The following is an 18,936-nucleotide window of genomic DNA, read 5'->3' on the forward strand; positions in this document are numbered from 1 at the left end:
CTTCCGGTGGCCGCTGTGCACACAAGGGAGCGTCAACAAATTACTCGGGGAAAGGGAACGAAGAGAACACAGGGAGCTTTTTGCCTGTTTCTCAGTCTTCGGTCTCCAGACCCCTATTTACTGACTCTTCCCCTCCTGTTTCTTCTCTCCTGTCCTATTTTCCTTCTCTTCCTCCTCTCCTCTTCCACCCGCATTGGGCTCTCCTGAATCAGCCCCATGGTACATTAAGAGCCCTAGTGGAACAGTGGGATGGAAAGGGGCATTTTAGTTCTGGGTGGGCGACCCCTGTGCATGGATTGGAAAGCGTTTGGGATCTTTCTTTGGGGATGACATGGCTTGATCACCCTGTGCTGATGCTCTATTGATGATGATTGTAATGACCAATTTTTGAACTATTTTGCAAGAAGCTGAATAAATGTCAATGTTTCACTTGTTACCAGCACAGACATTCACCTTTGTGTAGGTTTTATAATGTATTTTAAAATGTGCCCATCCACGTCATCACAGAATAATGGAGGGGTGGGTGCCCCATGCCTCAGTTTCCCATCTATAAAATGGAGATAATGGTCCTGATCGCCTTTGTAAAGCACTTTGCAACCTGCTGATGAAAAGTCAATTCTGTTTACACTGATTGAGTTCATTCTCTTTGGTTGAATTTTAACTGAAGCAGTATAAAGAGCATTGCTATTAATCTATAATTTCTGTAATCCTGCGAGATATCATGATATTGGAACGGGGTGAGTGGAGAACTGTCCACCCAGCGCTCTAGGCATATGCATGCAATATACCTAACAAAACAAGTGGAATTAGTATTTAGAGCCCAGCCAACCTCCTCAGTAGGCTGTGGATGCTAGAAGAGACAACATGGTCCCACTTGCTTACGCACTTGAGCAGTGCTGATGCTCTATCCAGTCAAGGGCAATGGTGACAGATACACAGTGTAGGAGGGCATTAGTGTGTTATATATGCTGAAAGCTCCAAACCGAGACACTACCGGAGAGCCTGGAAGCTGTAATTAATCCATTTGGTGTTTTCTTCAGGAATGGCAGGTCTGACTGAGGTGGAACGCGGCACCCAGACAGAAGTCCGAGCTGTGGAAGGGATCCAGGCTGAGACCAGGGCTGAATCCTTAGAGAGGTACAAGCAGGTGTACAAATACCTGGCCAAAGGCCGATATCCCAGGCACCTCACTGCACTACAGAAGAGGAGCCTCCGCAGATACGCCACCAAGTTTGAAGTGGAAGGTAAGTTTGAGGCAGTGCCCTAACTGTAGGGCCTGATCCAAGGCCAATTTAAGTCAATGGGATTCTTTCCTCTGATTTAAAGGGGAACTGGCTCAGACCCGTGGAGCTGGGTAACTTTTTTTCTCAACACCTGGTTTCATTTTGTTCAGGAAAATCCCTCCTCGCTCTCTTACACTCACGCATCGAGTGTGGCTGCTATAAAATCAGTGGATGTCACTGGAGGAATTGCTACCCACGCCGAGTTCTGTTCTCAGGCAGACTTTCTGAAGGCAGTTGCTGCTGAGAACACCTTGCCCTTCAAACAAACCACGTTAGTTTTTAAAGCCTCCAGTGAACTCTGCAGTGCTGTAATTCTCAACGAAGTCTCCAAGCGCCTCAGTCCCAAGGGAGAGGGTTTTCTGTGCTGCCTACTGTCATTCCCCACAGCCAGGCTCTGCAGCTGGGGCCAGGCAGGGGGCTGGCCTAGACTCCAGCTCTATGATAAGAGACTCCCTTCCTCTGCAGCGGGGCTGGAACAATTGGCATAGTGGGGGTGCTAAGAGCCATTGAACCGCACAGTAAACCATATTATTTGAGCATAAGCTTTCGTGAGCTACAGCTCGCTTCATCGGATGCATACCGTGGAAAGTGTAGAAGATCTTATTATATACACTCAGTATGCATCCGATGAAGCGAGCTGTAGCTCACGAAAGCTTATGCTCAAATAAATTGGTTAGTCTCTAAGGAGCCACAAGTCCTCCTTTTCTTTTTGCGAATACAGACCAACAGGGCTGTTACTCTGAAACAGTAAACCATGGATATGATGGAAACCACTTCAAGCCGGGGGGGGGGGCAAGCACAGCAGCACCCCCAGGCCCAGCACCTGGGATCCTCTGCGGGTCTGGGCCGGCGGGGGGGGGAGGACACGGAACGCAGGCAGAGCTGCGGAGAGAGGCGCTCTGCGGCGCTCGCTGCCGAGCGACACTGATCCACGGACCCTTAGCGGGCCCCCGCCTCGGCGCTGCCGGTGTCCCTGTGAAAAGAGCCCGGCCTGGCCTGAGCTGCGGGAGGGGGGACGCGCGCGCCGTGCCTGGGCGGCGGCAGAGCCTCCCGCGCTGCTGGCCTCCAGCCCCCCCGAGCCGCCAGCCCCGGCGGGGGGCCCCGCAGCCTCCCCCATGCTGACCATGGACTCCGCCCTGCAAGTGGCCGAGGAGGAGGTGGTGGAGTCCTGCAGCCCCAGCAGCAAGTTCGAGGACATCTACCGCCTGCTGTCCGAGGGCTGCTTCCCGCCCAGCTTCTGCTCCATCAAGAGGAAAAACCTCAAGCGCTACGCTCAGAAATTCATCATCGAAGGTAACGCGAGGGAGGGGGGAGCCTAGCGCAGGAGGGGGGCACGGCAGCCGCCCCGACTGCCACCCCCAGGGCTCCAAAATCACGAGATTGGCTTTGAAATCATGTCAAATGAATAGGCTTGGGGTTCTTTTTATTTGCCTTCTGATTTTCGAGCCTGGGTGGCAAACCGGGGTCACATCTGGAAGCTTTCTCTGCAGCCACCAGGACTAGAAACTTACTTTTTCCTCTAAGACTGGAGGCTGAAATCATCACATATCCACCTGACTCCAGGAGCTGGGGCTTTAAGGAAAACAATTCGTTATCATGAGAGTTGGCAACCCTGAACTGCCCCTGCAGCTCGCTGCCTCCCTGCCCCAAACACTCCTGGCACATGCATGCTACGCACCCCCCTTGCACCACGCCCACAGCTCTGCACCTACACTCGCCCAGGCGGAGCATGCTCCTACGTACACAGCCAGGGCTGACTCCTGCACGCTTTCAGTGGGAGGGCGGAGAGGTGTACGGGTCTGTTCTGTTCTTTGGAGGTTTTTATACCACACTCCTCACCAGAGCATCTGAGCACCTTTGCGTAATGTGTTTACCGCTCACTGTAGGTAAACTACTATACTAGTAGGTATAAGAATCTATATCGCATAAAGTAGAGAGAGGAATGTGGTCACTTATGTTCTAAGCAGAAGGTGAGTTTCAATAGAGCAGCCCAGTTCATATAACCCTTAATGAGATTCCTTTTCTGTTGCTCTCTGATGGAATTGGCTTCTAGTGACTCTGGAGGGAGGAAAGCTCTGAGAGCAGTAAAATAAAATAAAGTAATTTTGATGCATTCCAAGGGATAAATTATAATTCTGGTTATAGGAAACCTCTGCTTAGAGTGAAGTTATCCTGGGACAAAATGACTTCCCTAGCCTGGAGAGTTCTACTGCGTTCTACATTCAGAAAATAGGTTATTGGATTTATTTTGTTTAATTCTGTCTCAGTGGGTCCATGGTCAATTCTCTATTATGTTTCTTACGGTTTTCTCAGCATGGAAGAATGGCCTCTCATTTGGGATCCACTAGCTGGAAGTTTTGGGAGTGTGCCTTTTTAAAAAAAAAAAAAAAAAGTCTGAGCTAGCCAGCGTGCTGTGAAGTGCTGGCTTTGAGCTGTCTGTTGCTAATCCTCTTTCGTGTTCCGCTGCAGGTGGCTGCCTCTATTACGTGGGACCAAAGAAGGAGGAAAAGCGTGAAGTCGTCGTGGATCCTGAAAGGAGGCGGCAGGTCTTCCTGGAAAGCCACTTCACAGAAATCGGGAACCATCTGGGACAGAAGAAGACAGTGCACAGGATTCAGAGCCGGTACTATTGGCTGGGGATTGTGAAGGATGTAGTAGACTGGGTAAGTACTAGAGCTGTTGCCAGGGTTTTAACCATGTCAGAGTCATGCACGCCCACAGAGACAGTTCAGGCAATGCTTCCAAAGGCACCTCCTTCCCCCTGCACCTCCATCAGGGTGATGTGATCTCTTGTGCACAGATGCCATGTGGCACTTGTGCAAACTCTCTGCAGATGAAGCTCTGCGGGGATAGCCCGAGTCATGAGGGGAATCATAGAACTGGAAGAGACCTCGAGGGGCCATCTAGTCCAGTCCCCTGGACTTGTGGCAGGACTAATTATCTAGACCATTCGTGACAAATGTTTGTCTAACCTGCTCTTAAAAATCTCCAGTGATGGAGATTCCACAGCCTCCCTAGGCAATTTATTCCAGTGCTTAACCACCCTGACAGTTAGGAAGTTTTTCCTAATGTCCAACCTAAACCTCCCTTGTTGCAATTTAAGCCCATTGCTTCTTGTCGTAGCCTCAGAGGTTAAGAAAAAATAAATTTCTTCCTCCTCCTTGTAACAACCTTTTATATAAAACTTGAAAATTGTGATCATGTTCCTTCTCAGTCTTCTATTCTCCGGACTGAAAAAATTGGTTTTTTTTAATCTTCCCTCATAGGTTATGTTTTCTAAACCTTTAATCATTTTTGTTGCTGTACTCTGGACTCTCTCCAATTTGTCCACATCCTTCCTGAAACATGGTGCCCAGAACTGGACACAGTACTCCAGTTGAGGTCTAATCTTGATGTCACCCTTGACTGGTGTGTCACTGGTTTTCCCTCCTGTTTAACAGGAAACCTTCACTTGCAGCTCCCCTGAGTTCCTCCAGAAATGCACTATTTGTGGATATGTTCCCATCTGCGCCCTCCCCACCCTGAAGCTAACACACCCAGCTGTTGCAGCGGAGCAGTTTGGGGCAAGTGGCTGGGAGAAGGTCACACACTGAATTGTGGCTTTCACGGGGGAAGAGGGCAGCCAAATAGAAATCTCTTTCAGGGGCAATTGTTTCTCCAGGGGGCAGAAACAGGTGATTCTCTGGGATCCTTCTTTCCTTTTGAACCCTTTGGTGGTGGGTTTTTCATTTGATGTTGGGTTCATTGGAGGTATCCTTGGCTGTGCCTGGCCTTGACCATCCTGGATTCCTGCCAGAGCTTCCTGCCTTCTCCAGGGGGGACCGGAGCTTCCACCCATCTCTACATTTTGGATGGCTGGTTTTCTACCTCCACTATCTCACCACCACTACTCACATGCACCTTAATCCCTGCAAAAAGAAAAGGAGTACTTGTGGCACCTTAGAGACTAACCAATTTATTTGAGCATAAGCTTTCATGAGCTATAGCAAGTGAGCAAGTATAGCTCACAAAAGGTTATGCTCAAATAAATTGGTTAGTCTCTAAGGTGCCACAAGTACTCCTTTTCTTTTTGCGAATACAGACTAACAGGGCTGCTACTCTGAAACCTGTCCTTAATCCCTGCAGTGTCTGTAACCAGCCACTAGGGGAAGCTGAAGCATGATTTGAAAAAAGATTTATGCTTTCTCACAATCCAAACAACTCCAGCTCCTCCAAAGCAGAAGATTATCAACAAAGATGGGGAACACTTGCAAACTCTTGGAAAATTCTGATCTGGACCAGACCTTGCACCGTGGGCTTGGCCATCTTCATTTGGGGGTGTTCACCTCACCCCAGGACTCCCCGACAGTAACTCCCAGCTGAGTCAGAGATGGTCGTATGGGGGCTTGCCAGGTCGCTGTGAGGGGGACTTTAGAGTGCGGCTGCTCCAGGGGAAAAGGGTTCTTGGTTTCAGTTGTGATATGCAAACCCCAAAACGTATCCCAAGAGGTTTAAATTCATAGGTTCCAAGGCCAGCAGGGACCATTGTGATCATCCAGTCTGACCTCCTGTATACTGCAGGCCATTGAACTTCCCAAAAATAACTCCTAGAGCAGACCTGTTAGAAAAACATCCAGGCTTGATTTAAAAAATTATCAGTGATGGAGAATCTGCCACAACCCTTGGTAAGTTTTCCAGTGGTTAATCACCCTTACTGTTAAAAATTGACATGTTATTTCCAGTCTGAATTTATCTAACTTGCAGCCATTGGATCATGTTAGACCTTTCTCGGTTACACTGAAGAGCCCATTCTTAAATATTTGTTCCCCATGTAGGTACTTATACAATGTAATCAAGTGACCTCTTAGCCTTCTCTTTGTTAAGCTAAATAGATTGAGTTCTTTGAGTCTAAAGGATTAGAAAACTGTGACAATCATTCTCATGGTTCTTCTCTGAACCCTTTCTAACTTTATCAACTTAACTTCTTAAATTGTGGGTGTAACAGGGTTCACTACTATGGCGCCTCCTTGTGGCCGCGCCTGGGGAAGGAAGAACTCTTGATCAGTCTGATGCCCATCCTTCAGTCTCTCTGGATTCAGGTGCTCTCTCTTCGTGTCTCAGGGTGCTCCCTCTTTGTGGCTTGGCCCTCCGTCCAGGTCACTGTAGGCTTCCTCTTCCGAGGTATCAAAGTCTCAGGCAGTCTTCCATTCCTCTGCCAAGAGTATGCCACTTCCCCAGTAGGGGGACCTGGGCCCACCCATTAATCCAGGTTCTAGCCCAGGGACTCTATATCCAGCAACTATAGTCTAAGTAATCCTAGCTGCTTCACTGTTTCCCTAGGCTCTTTCCTACCTTCCTGTCTCTGTCTTCTAGCCCATCCCATGTTACCACTGGAGCCTCCTCTGCTCCCTATGGCTACTTCACCCTTTCTTGGATTCTTGCCAGAGTCTGTATCTCCACGCAGGATCCCAGGGTTCACCACTCCCCCAAGACTCCTCCATGTCTCTTATCCTCTCCCCTCCTCTTTAGGGAGTGGTGCACTGTTCCTTCTGCATCCCCTTTTCCTGCTTCCATTTTGCAGCCTAGCAGACTTGCTTCCTGAGTCTATGATCTCCCTACGCTGTACTTTGTATCTTTTACAGCCCATTCTTGCATTCCACTCCTAGTTTTATACCAGCTCAGCCTGCCCCTGCTGAGCTGGGCTTCATCGCCCATCTTACCTTTTCAGCCCTGACTCTCCCCTAAGTGCAGCCTGTCACAGGGCTAATTGGCCTTTTTTACCCAGTCGGGCCTTTGTGGGGTAACCACCCCATCACGGTAGTCACCAGAACTGGACAGAGGATTTCAGCAGCGGTCGCACCAGTGCCAAACACAGAGGTAAAATAACCTGTCTGCTCCTACTCGAGAGTCCCCTGTTCATGCATCCCAGGATCCCATTTGCTCTTTTGGCCATCGTGTCACATTGAGAGTTCATCTTCTTCAGTTGATTAACCACCACAATGCCCAAATTGTTTTCAGAATCACTGTTCCCAGAATAGGGTCCCCCACCATATAAGTGGGACCTACATTCTTTGTTGCTAGATGTATACGTTTACATTTAGCCATATTAAAATGCATGTTGTTTGTTTGCGATCCAGAGCACTCTGAGTCAGTGACCTGTCCTCTTCATTATTTACCACTCCAACAATTTTTGTCTCATCTGAAAACTTTATCAGTGATGATTTTATGGTCTCTTCCAGGTCACTGATAAAAATGTTAAATAGCATAGAGCCAAGAAGCAATCACTGCAGGACCCCACTGGAAACACCTGCTAGATGATGATTCTCTGTTACCTTCTGAGACCTATCAGTTAGCCAGTTTTTAATCCATGTAATGTGTGCCATGGGAATTATATATCATTCTTGTTTTTTAATCAAAATGTGTGGTACCAAGTCAAACGCTTTACAGAAGTCTATTACAGCAGCATTATTACCTTTATCAACCAAACTTGGGATCTCATCAAAAATGATATGAAGTTAGTTTGATGGGATCTATTTTCCATATAACCCATGTTGATATGGATTAATGACATCACCCTTTAATTCTTCATTAATGGCGTCCTGTATCAGCTGCTCCTTTATCTTGCTCGGGGATCAATGTCATGCTGACAGGCCTGTAATAACCCAGGTCACCCTGTTTACCCTTCTTAAAAATTGGCACATCATCAGCTTTCTTCCAGTCTTCTGGAGCTTCCCCAGTGCTCCAAGGCTTATGAAAACACTACATTAACGGTCAAACCAGCTCCCCAGCCAGCCCTTCTACAGCTCTTCTGGCCCTGCTCATTTAAAGCATCTAATTTTAGTAGCTGCTGGTTAACTCCCTCCAGGGATACTAGTGGAATGGGAAGAATTTTCTCATCACCATATGATGAGACTATATCATCTGTTTTTTCCCCAAATACAGGAAAGAAATATTTAACGAACGCTTCTTCCTTCTCTGCATTATTAGTGATAATTTTACCACTTCTATCTAGTAGTGGCCCAATACCATTGTCAGGATTCTCTCTGTTCCTGATCCATAGATGCTGGATGTTTCCAAGCAGCATGCTTCAGCTTTGACTAGTTGGGTGCAAATCCAGGATCCTGTGCAGAGCCTGAGGATGCAGCTTGAGCACAGGCAGGTGCTCTGATGGGGTCATGCGATCTCAGGGTGGGGGCATCCCCCAGGTCTTGGAGCAGCGACAGCTGCAGCCTCAGGGCTGTTGTAGCCTCTGAGGGAGATATGCCCACTCTCCATGGGGAGTACGTTTGGCAGGTGGCTGCCAAAGGCATGACCTTCTCATAAATTCTGGCCTGCACACCAACCCAGCTTGCGTCCCTTGTGCTCCCTTCATCCTGGTCCCCACTATGCAGTGGAATCCCAGTTTGTTCTGGTATTTTTCAAGCCTCCTGTGGAATGGGGGAAAATCTGCAGTAAAGCCAGACGAGGGAGATTATTGAAGGGGGGGCGGGTGTCATTACATGCCACACCAGTTCAAGCTGTGCTAATTTATTTATTTACTGTAGTTTCTCGACTCTAGGGAACATCTTGTGTTGAGAGAGGGGCTCAGAATCCTGGGGCCATTCCATCCATGACTAATGGCTTCACAGTAGGTCAGGTCTGGGCCTAGCAGAGTTTGACAGCCTCTCTGGAAAGTCATTGGGCCGCACTGTTTGCTTTTCAGATCAAAATGTGTGAAACCTGCCAGAACGCAGAACACAATAAGAACATGTCGCGGAAAGTGAGGCCTGTCAAAGTGGAGTCGCCCTGGGAAGTGCTAGGACTAGACATTCATGGTAAGTCATTGGGATGAGGTCCTCCCCCTGCCTTTCACCAATAAACAGGCTTTTCCTCTGTTGTTAGTCTGCACAGGTTTCCTATAATCAGTGGATAAAGAAAATCTATCACTGTGTGTGGAGCAAAATTTACCAGACTCTGCACTGAGGGAGAACTAAGGGTGAATTTTTCTGCCTGCTAAAATACAACCTGGTCCATGCAGTTTGCTGAGCATCTTTTATACACTTATTAGGAGCTCTGGGCTCTCACTGCCACCCAGGATTGGGACCGCAATGAAGATTTTTGTGCTGACAAAAGTTACTGAAATTTGACAGCTCAATGCCATTGCACTGCAGATGTCGTCATTTCGCCGTGACGTTCTTTGCGCTGATCATTTCACTGTGTTGTTCCTTATCTTCCTCGTTAGTGTAATATTATGGCCTGGTATTGATTTCGATTGACACTTGTTTTCTTAGGACCTTTTCCAGAGACAAGCCGGGACAATACGCACATACTGACTGTAACGGACTATTTCACCAAATGGATTGAAGCTGTCCCAGTGCAGAAGAAAGATGCCTTCTCGGTGGCCAAGGCACTGGCTGCAATTTTTTACAGGTGGGCTCTTCTGGCTCTGGCTCCTGACACTTCTGATGTGTTTTGTGGACACAGTACATTTTTACGATACATGTACACTTCTCTCTGTAATATTTCCCATTCTGAGATTCTGGTATGGATGCTAGGGAGTGCTTTTCAAATGGTAATGAATTCTTCCTCACAAGGCACCTGTGACATATACCCATTAGTATCTCTGTTTTCCAGATGGGGAAACTGAGGCATAGAGCAGTTACTTGAGTTGCCAGAAGTCTATGACAGCTGGTGTCCCCTGATTCCCATCCCTGTGCATTAGCCACAAGACCATTCTTCCTTCTTTAGAATAGATATAGGGCCTGATCTTGCTCCCACTGAAGTCATTTGAGGAGTGTTGCCGCGGATCTCAATTCAATATGAATTGGGCCCTAAAGAGTAGAGGAGGCATGTGAAACCCAGAAACTCTGGTGTAACTAGAGAAGATGGAGAGATTTGTGCCTCTAATCCCAAATCTCTTCCCCCTCAGCCAAACCATCTGCTTTCAGATGATTCTTTCGTTACTGAAAAGATGGACACAGCAAACGTTCCCTGCCCCAAGGGAAGGTTAGTTTGTGACTGTCCATTTAATAATGAAAAAACCAAATACCTGCTGACCTTGGCTGAGAGGCCTTTTGTGGGTGATCACTGCAGAGCTTTCCCTGTGTCTAAATCAGTGCCTTTGTCAGCCTTCCTTGTCCCATAAGGCAATGTGAGAGCAGCTTGCGGGGAACTGAAGGCTTGAGTTTGATGAAATAAAGTTGGGTTCTATAATTTTCTTTCCTCCTTTTTGTCCAGGTTTGGAGCATCCAAGAACATCTATTCCAGTCAGAGCTGGGACTTCTGCGACGAGGTGGGTCAGACGCTGGGGTGAGGCGTGTAACAGTGAAAGTGCCTCCAGGGGGGAAAGTTGCGTTCTTCTGTGCAGCATTCTATCCCAGATCCAGGTGCAAAGTGCAGTACGTGGGTTTTGTACAGGGGATTTCAGTGGTGCTTGGGGGGCAACAGGATCCTCTCCCGGCTCCGACCCAGGGGCAGAGGGCAGGAGACCCAGGTGCACTATGGTAGCAACTGGTGCTCTGCACATCCTCTTATGGGAGATCTTGACCAATGGCTCTGCGAAGTTGACCATGCATGCAGTCTTCCTCCTCTCCACAATGGGCAGAGGGTGAGGAGTCCCAGCTGGTGACCTATCCATAAACTCTCCTACCACAAAATGGAGTCCTGCCGGCTACACATGGTTCTAGATGGCCCCAAGCATAGTTACTATTTATTTATTTCAAAAGCCGTATGCAGCATCATTCATTCATGTGGTGCTTTGCACACCCTGCTAAAGTCTCCCTCCCTGCCCTCAAGTCCTTTCAGTCTACAGGGAGGATTTCTCCCTAAAATTGACACTTCTCACTGTTGTCAAGCAATGTGGGTCTCAGGTTCATCTAATTTCATCCTGCAAATTTACCATTTTCCTTCAGACTCCCTCACTTCAATTCTGATCTGATTTTGGCAGCCACTGTCTCATGAACTGCTGGAATTCAATGCCTTAAGCCATTTGAAAGCACACCTGAGATATGGGCATTAAATTTGTCCCTCCACACCACTTTTGGGGCAACGGCACTTTTTACAGTGCTGGTTCACTGCTGAATATAGCCAATCTTGGAGCTCAGACCAGTGTGATCTTTACCCTCTGAAAGCTGTGAAATGATTTTTGTTGTATTAAACCTTGTTGTTCAACTGATTTTTTTTTAAATATTGTTGTTCGACTGATGCAAGCGTCTGCTCTTTGCAGGTGAGCCGGTGTTTATGTGAGCGCTGGAATATCTCCCAGACGCTGACCCCTGCCGATCCTGCCCATTGCCCCGGCCTGGACAACTGCACCAATGAGTTGCTCAAATCCTCCATCCGAAATGTGGTGAATGAGAAGCCAAGCGAGTGGGATGACTATCTCGACCCGATTCTCTTTGACTTCCGCACATCTGTCAGCTCCGTCACTAAATACACCCCGTTCTTCCTGATGTTTAACAGATATGTCTGTCTTTCGTCGGAGGTAACTTTTCGAGAAAGAAAAGCCAATGCAGATGTTCTCTCTTAATGCAAATAAAAACCGTTGGGTCTCGTCCATGCCTTTCAGGTTGAGTTTGTCAAGGACTCTAAAGAGCAGGGTGCTGCTCCCGGTAAAGTGGATGGCCTTCCACCATTCACCGCGGCTGTTCAGGAGCAGCAGAATGCAGTGAAAGAGATTGTAAGTCACATTGCGCTTTGGAATCCTCTGAGTGGAGTGGAGAATTTGCCACACAAGGGGGTGAGGGGGAAGAAGGGACTGTCCATGCACCAGGGTTGGCATCATTCGATATGTCTGCTCGTTGACCAGCATGAGCACAGGAGGGATGTTGCAGCATGGCACCAAGGTGGAAGCTGAATAAGGAGACTCCTACAGGGCCCCATCTTGTGAAGTGCTGAGCACCCTCAAGCCCCACTGAAATCAGTGGGGCTTGTGGATGCTCAGGAGCTATGGCTGGGCCTGGCCAGTGCGCTGGCTCACATCTGTGATATCAGGATAATGCGTATTGCCTGGAGTAGCACAGGGAATCCTTTGGTGGTGTGTCAAAGGGTCGCATGGGAAGCCTGATGTCAGGGGAAGGTTTTGGAGGCGTGCAGAAGCCACCCCGCATTCACCCCACAGGGGCAGCTCTTGCAGTTCTAGTCCTAGTTGCAACCTGACGCATGAGGGTCACAGTCCTGCTCAGGTTTGGCTCAGCTGTTGTTCTGCTGACCTAATGATGGGGACCAACCAGATCTGAGTGGGTGGTGTTGGGCCCCTGTGCACCAAGTTGCAAAGCCCCCAGTCAGAGCAACTGGCCCAAAGCTGAGCAGTGCTGCGACCCCGGAGGTCACACTGCCTGGAGTGGGGAGCTAAGCCCAGCCAGTGCCATGGGACAGGAGTCCCAGGAGCCGCTGCTATGGTATGCATGGTATACTTATCTAGTGCTTATTATGTTAATGTGAACCTTGTATAGCATGGGTAAGAAATAGTTAGGAAGCCAGATATTTTTTGCACTGAAGCTATTTACTGAGTATTGACAGACCATTAAGCTTTACAGATGGGTCCGAAGTCCCAAAAGGCTGAGAACCACTGGCCTAGTGGATCGAGCACTAGACTGGGACTCGGGAGAGCTAGGTTTGGTTCCTAGCTCTGCTACTGACCTGCTGGGTGACCTTGAGCTAGTCACTTCACCTCTCTGTGCCTCAGTTTTTCTCTCTCTCTAAAAGGGGTATAATGCTATTGACCTCTTCTGTAAAGGACTGTGAGATCTATGGATGCATAGTGCAATGTAAGAGCTGGGTGGTATTGTTATTTGAATTGGTCGACTTGGTAAGACTGTCTTTTTTCTTATTCCAATAGGATTTTGATTCTCTTTATTCTCTAGTAATTGTAGTAAAATCTAGTGTGACGAGATGAGGGCTGAGAGCCTGGATCTCTGGGCTCTACACCTGACTTTGCCAGGTAGTGTGACCTTGGGGGAGTTATTGAATGGCTCTGTGACCCAGCTTCCCCCTTCTGTAAAATAATGATAACAGTTTGGTTATGTGTTGTGAAGCAGGGCAAGTTCTAACAGCCAGACTTAGGGGATGAGTAAGCTTCACACTGGTAAGTGACTCCATCTGAGTCTAAACTCACCCTCCGATGGGCTGGAAGAGAGGGATATAGCAAGGAAAGCAACCAAAAGGAAAGTCTAAGGAAGAGTCCGTTATAATACCCACCCCTCCCTCAGCATGGAAACTATACCAACTTAGACCCCCTTATACCTAGTTACAGACCTGTAATTCACACCCCAGCAGCATCCCCATGGACTACAGCCCTGCAACTCACTGGCTTTTTGCTGGAATGCCTTGTTCTAGGTCAGCGTAGGTGAGAGAATTGGCATATGCTGACATATGAACTTAAAGCAAACTGCTTGCACGTGAGAGAAGAGAGGTTTTAATTAACCGGCGCCGCAGAAACCCCCCATTAACTGACGTGATCCCCTTTGCAGGTGATAGCCAATGTGGCCGCAGCTTACAAGCGGGAGCAGAAGAGCGTGAAAAGAAAAACAAGGAGCCTGCCGTCTCTCGCCTTTAAAGTGGAAGAGGGCGTGTTCGGTGGCAACACAAATGCATCCCTGAAGAAGCTGAAGAAGAGCCAGTTTATGGCATTTCAAATTGAGACTGTGCTGACGCCCGAGCAGAGTATATCCGGGGTGAAGAAAACCAGCTAAACTCCGGGGTCTAACTCCGTGACATCCTGCTGTTGTCTTGGTAACCTTAGCATGAAGTGTTCTCGTAAGATACCTGTGTGGAAGATGAATGCTCAGACCTAGGTAGCTCTGTGGGAAGGGATGGTTAACATTAAGATCAGGTGTGTCTGAGCATCTATATGCTCCCCCCAGCTGTCGTGCCAGAGCCCCTCCTGGATTTTTCCATACCACATCCCAGAGAGGTGTCGTTATTCCCACTTGACAGACAGGGCACAGAAGCAAAAAGCGTTGAAGTGACTGGCCAAAAGCCCCACAGTGAGCGTGATTAGGATTGCTCTCACGTTGATGTAAATCAGGAATAACGCCATTACATTTTATGGGGGTAAATGAGAGGAGACAGAGCCACTGGGCTGTGGCAGAGTTGGAAATTTAACCCAGATCTCCTGAATCCCAGGCCATTGCCTTCGCCTGAAAATCGTCCCTCCTACCATCAGCCTAGATCGTTGTTGCACCCAGTCCGTGTGTGTCCCTTTGGATGTGTAAATAGCCTGAAATCTACACATTCATCTTGGAGGGGTAAAACCCAGAAAATGAGAAGGGTTTTTCTCTGATTGTCTAGGCAGAGGGAGACTTGGCCTTGTGGTCTTAGCTTTCACATCCTACTCTTCTCTAAAACAGAATGAATTCTAGGAGTCCTATGCAGTCAGTTCCCATATTGTCTGGGGTTATACAGTATAGCATGCAAGTCCAGGAAGTGCTGGGCAATGCTGACCACTGCACTTGTGACAATAAACAGCCTAGGTGTTAATATTGTTTTGTATATAAAGTAACTGCGTCCGAGCCCTGTGATAAGGCATATACAGGGGAAGAGATTACAACAGTCTCATAGTTCTGAGATATGTGGGCTATTCCGATTTTGAAAGGAAATATTTATGTCAGTTCTTGGACTTCTTGAAACTAGGTCCCTCACAACTCTCACCTAGGGTTAGGGGTTTAATTGAAAATCCTCGTGAGCTGATTCACTGTTTAAATCTAACTCCTATTTTGTATTTTCCTGTCGCTGGAGGCTAAGGAAGCACTGTAAAGAATAAAGCATTTGGACATTTTTTGTAGATGATAACTTCTTTAATTTGTGTACCTTCCGGGCTGCCTGTGTGGTGGTCTGGAGTAAATTTAGATCAGACTTTTGTTGCTGGACCGGAAGAGGGGCGTGTGCAGCTGGCTAGTGAACTTCTCTCTTCTCTGTAACACTGCCCAAGTCGCCCAGGAGAAGGCGAGATGTGCATGGGAGAACAGGGCTCATTCCAGTCTTGACCTGCTGTGTAACTCTGCCAGGGCAACGTGCATGTTTGTTACACCTGTTTTCTCTACACTCCTAGTTTAACTCATTTTGCCTCTTTACAACAAGATCATCCCTGGATCCTACCGTGGCAGGGAAAGCAGATTGATTTCACGATGGACAAAGCAATCTGAACTTTCCCTTTGGGCCAGCTGCAGAAACATTTTCACCCCATGAAAAGGACATATAAAAATGGGGAGTGAAGGAAGCTTTCACTGGAGGATAAACACCAAGGTGAGGCCTTTTTGACTGGGGAGCCGCGGGCCCCAAGAGCTTGAAACAAGAGGAGTGCAGCCATGAGTTCTTCCTTCTCTCCTACTCTCTGCCACGGGGGAGTGGGTGCTGTTTCCGCACCCTCTGCCCTTGCTCCTGAAAGGAAGATTGGAGAGGGCTGTGAGTTGCCAGGTCGGCACAGAGGCACAGAAGGGTGGTTGGGGGTAGGGAGGTTGGTACAAAGGCCCTGAACACGGCATAGGTGCTTGCGTTGATTATGCCCACGGCCTGCTGCTCTGCTTCGCATTTCACTTTAAATCACCATCACCATTTCGTTCGTTCAGCCTAAAAGGAACAGAGTCTGGACAACACTAGGGCCCTGGCAGCTGAACCCAGGCACCTCCTTAAGCAGGAAGCTGGAAGGCCCTGGCTAGTGCAGGGTTAAAATTCAAGGGACGTAGCAGGAGGTCCCCAGCATTGATCCCCAGCCCTGCACCCTGTGTTTACAGCTCCAGCCAAGCTTGGCAGCTGTGGATCCCCAGGGGCACGTTACCCTCACCCTGCCCATCCACCCCTGCGCAGGGCTGGAGGCTGCAGCCAAGGGCTATGGCAGCAGGGTCCCCTGTTTAGCAACCCGTAGTGCAAACTGCAGGGTTGCCAAACCTCCGGGATTGTCCTGGAGTCTCCAGGAATTAAAGAGTGTCATGTGATGAAACCTCCAGGAACACGTCCAACCTAAACTGGCAACCCTAGTGCAAAGCCCTGTGTGGGGCAGAGGGGGGGCAGCCAGGAGGGGTAGGGCCAGGAGCCCACCAGGACTAGGGGGACGCATTTGCACAAGCCCCAGCTTGCAGCCCCGGCTCCTCCTGCGCTCAAGCAGCCGGTGCAAGCCAGGGGCCAGGGCAGGGTCCCTCCCCAAGGGCCCCAGATGCTCTAAGGTCAGGCCAGGCACATGGCTGCAACCTGGGTGCGGTGCCTCCCTTCCAGACCCCACCCTAGGACAACGACCAGCCCTCCCCCCCCACCCACCCGGCTGCAGAGGTGGGAGGGTCCTGATGATGTCACGCGGACAGGCTCCTCCCACTTCCGACCTTGTCCTGCAGGTCTGCGGGCCGGGCGGCTCCGCAAGGATCCCAGCCAGGTAAGAGCCGCCGGGGCCCCGGGGGCAGCACGCGGCGCTGCAGCCTCCCGGGTCTGGGACTCTGCCTGCAGGGGCAGCTCGCTGTACCTGCCCCAAGGGGTGGGGGGGGTGGCTGAGTTTGGGGCTCCCCCTCCCCCGGCTGCAAGAGGCTCAGAGTCTCGCTGCCGATTGCTGCAGGATGACGGTGTGTTTGGAAAGGTCAGACCAGGCGGGCATCTGCGGGGCACCTGGAGCATGCACTTAATTCCCTTTGCTCCAGGGCAACTGGGGACTTGACTCTGCCTGCGTCTGCTGGCGCAGATCGGAGCTCGGACGCCCTGGCCGCTGTCAGAATGAGCGGGTGGGAGGGTATCCCTGGGTCTGATCCTGCCCTCCTTTAATATGGTGCAAATCAGGTGCAACTCGAGTCCGGGTCAGGAGCCAGATCAGAATCGGGCCCCTTGTGCTTTCCCGTTTGCAATAAGTGCTGTGCATTGTGTAGCTTGTCAATTGGATTTATTTGGTCTGGTCCCCCTTCAGACACACCCCCTTTTCTCTCCCCCACGTTAACATTGCAACAAAACAATACAGGTAGACACCCGGCTCTGAGTTCACGGCATGGTGCTATAGTCATTATGGGCCACAGTGTGGTATTTCAAAGGTTCATTTTTCTTCCTACAAATCTTCTAGTGAGTCTGTCGTTAGGGAGTATAAAGGGAGTAACAGCAACGATGACAGGTTTCAGAGTAACAGCCATGTTAGTCTGTATCTGCAAAAAGAAAAGGAGGACTTGTGGCACCTTGGAGACTAACAAATTTATTTGAGCATAAGCTTTCGTGAGCGATAGCTCACTTTAATGACACCAGTACATTTAATTTCACATTTAGATAGTCTTCTACAACATTTTCTATAACTGTGAAATAACTTTATTAATGGAACATGAACTAGAATTATGATACTAAGCACCATTCTGGCTCTAGCCAAAACAAAATTCTGCAGAGGGCTCATTATAAAAATCTAGTTTAAAACGAAAGTTTGTTGATCACATAAAGAGTAACATAACTTATATTCCTTTCATTACAGTAACATCATAACAGTAGAGTTCCAAAACTGATGTGCAAGTCAAGACTGTTTTATTGAGACCTGTTTAATGTGGCATATCAAGCAATTCATTTGTTACAATTGTTTTCCTCTTTTGATTTGGCTAAGCAAGGTCAAATAGACTGTAATTGGTTTCTAATTTCTATCACTTTAGCCAAAAGGCAAATGCCTTTTCCCTAATCTGCTATATATTCTCTTTTCTTTGAGTCTGATGAGACAGGGCACTTGTTAGAAATCATATTTATAAAACTCTGCATCACCTGGAGTTTGTATGTGGCCAAAGGAATGGATGAGGGGATATGAAGGTTTTTAGCCTTAGGATTTGTCGCTGATTTGAAACAAGCACGGACTGTCACCAAAAGTCCTTATATCTGGATGGTTGTTCTAGTGCGGGGATAAGCAACCTTTGGAACGCGGCCCGTCGGGGAAATCCGCTGGCAGGCCGGGATGGTTTGTTTACCTGCAGCGTCCGCAGGTTTAGCCGATCGCAGCTCCCACTGGCTGCGGTTCACCGTCCCAGACCAATGGGGGCCGCGGGAGGGGCGGCCAGCACATCCCTTAGCCCACGCCGTTTCCCGCAGCTCCAATTGGCCTGGGACGGCAAACCGTAGCCAGTGGGAGCTGTGATCAGCCAAACCTGCGGACCCTGCTGGTAAACAAACCATCCCGGCCCGCCAGCGGATTTCCCTGGCGGGCCGTGTGCCAAAGGCTGCGGATCCCTGTCCTAGTGTCCCGTAGGAAATGAGATTGTGGGTCTCAGTCCAATTCCTCTAATTGTGAGGTGTCCTCATTACAGCTGGCACTAACTGGCACCCCTGAGGACACTCTCTCAACAGAAAGGCCGAGTGGCGCATGGAACCTGAATCCCCCCCATCCCCACCCCGCAGGGCTGGAGCACATTGGTGGGGCAGTGGGGAGGAGTTTGCATAGCTGCTGGATGGAGGCGCTGTCAATCCAACATCCTTGACAAGCACTGCAATTTGCTTGTTTTTGTTTTTTTTTTTAAACTGTCTCAGCGTAATAGGTGGTTTTAATGCACAGAAGCTGGGAAATCCACGGTAGTAGAGCCTCCAATGCAACTAACATCTAGGAGGGGGTGGGCAAACTTTTTTTTGGCCCAAGGGCCACATTGGGGGTGCAAAACTGTATGGAGGGCCGGGTAGGGAACGCTGTGCCTCCCCAAAGAGCCTGGGTCCCGCCCCCTCCCACTTCCCGCCCCCCTCAGAACCTCTGACCCATCCAATGCTCCTT

At 49.0% G+C, this 18,936-nt stretch overlaps 1 protein-coding gene across 3 annotated transcripts in view; it reads left to right on the forward strand.

Moving 5' to 3' along the window:
• The first annotated feature begins 16,514 nt into the window (after nt 1-16,514).
• ABCB9 (ATP binding cassette subfamily B member 9) overlaps nt 16,515-18,936 on the forward strand; it is a 34,603-nt gene continuing 32,181 nt past the window's right edge. For all 3 annotated transcript variants that reach the window (XM_078848921.1, XM_073312493.2, XM_073312494.2), the window contains exon 1: nt 16,515-16,605. The gene's annotated coding sequence lies outside the window, so the exon portion shown is untranslated. The remainder of the gene's footprint in view (nt 16,606-18,936) is intronic.

The sequence above is a fragment of the Lepidochelys kempii genome, chromosome 15 (genome assembly GCF_965140285.1).
Source record: "Lepidochelys kempii isolate rLepKem1 chromosome 15, rLepKem1.hap1, whole genome shotgun sequence".
Taxonomy (NCBI): Eukaryota; Metazoa; Chordata; order Testudines; family Cheloniidae; genus Lepidochelys; species Lepidochelys kempii.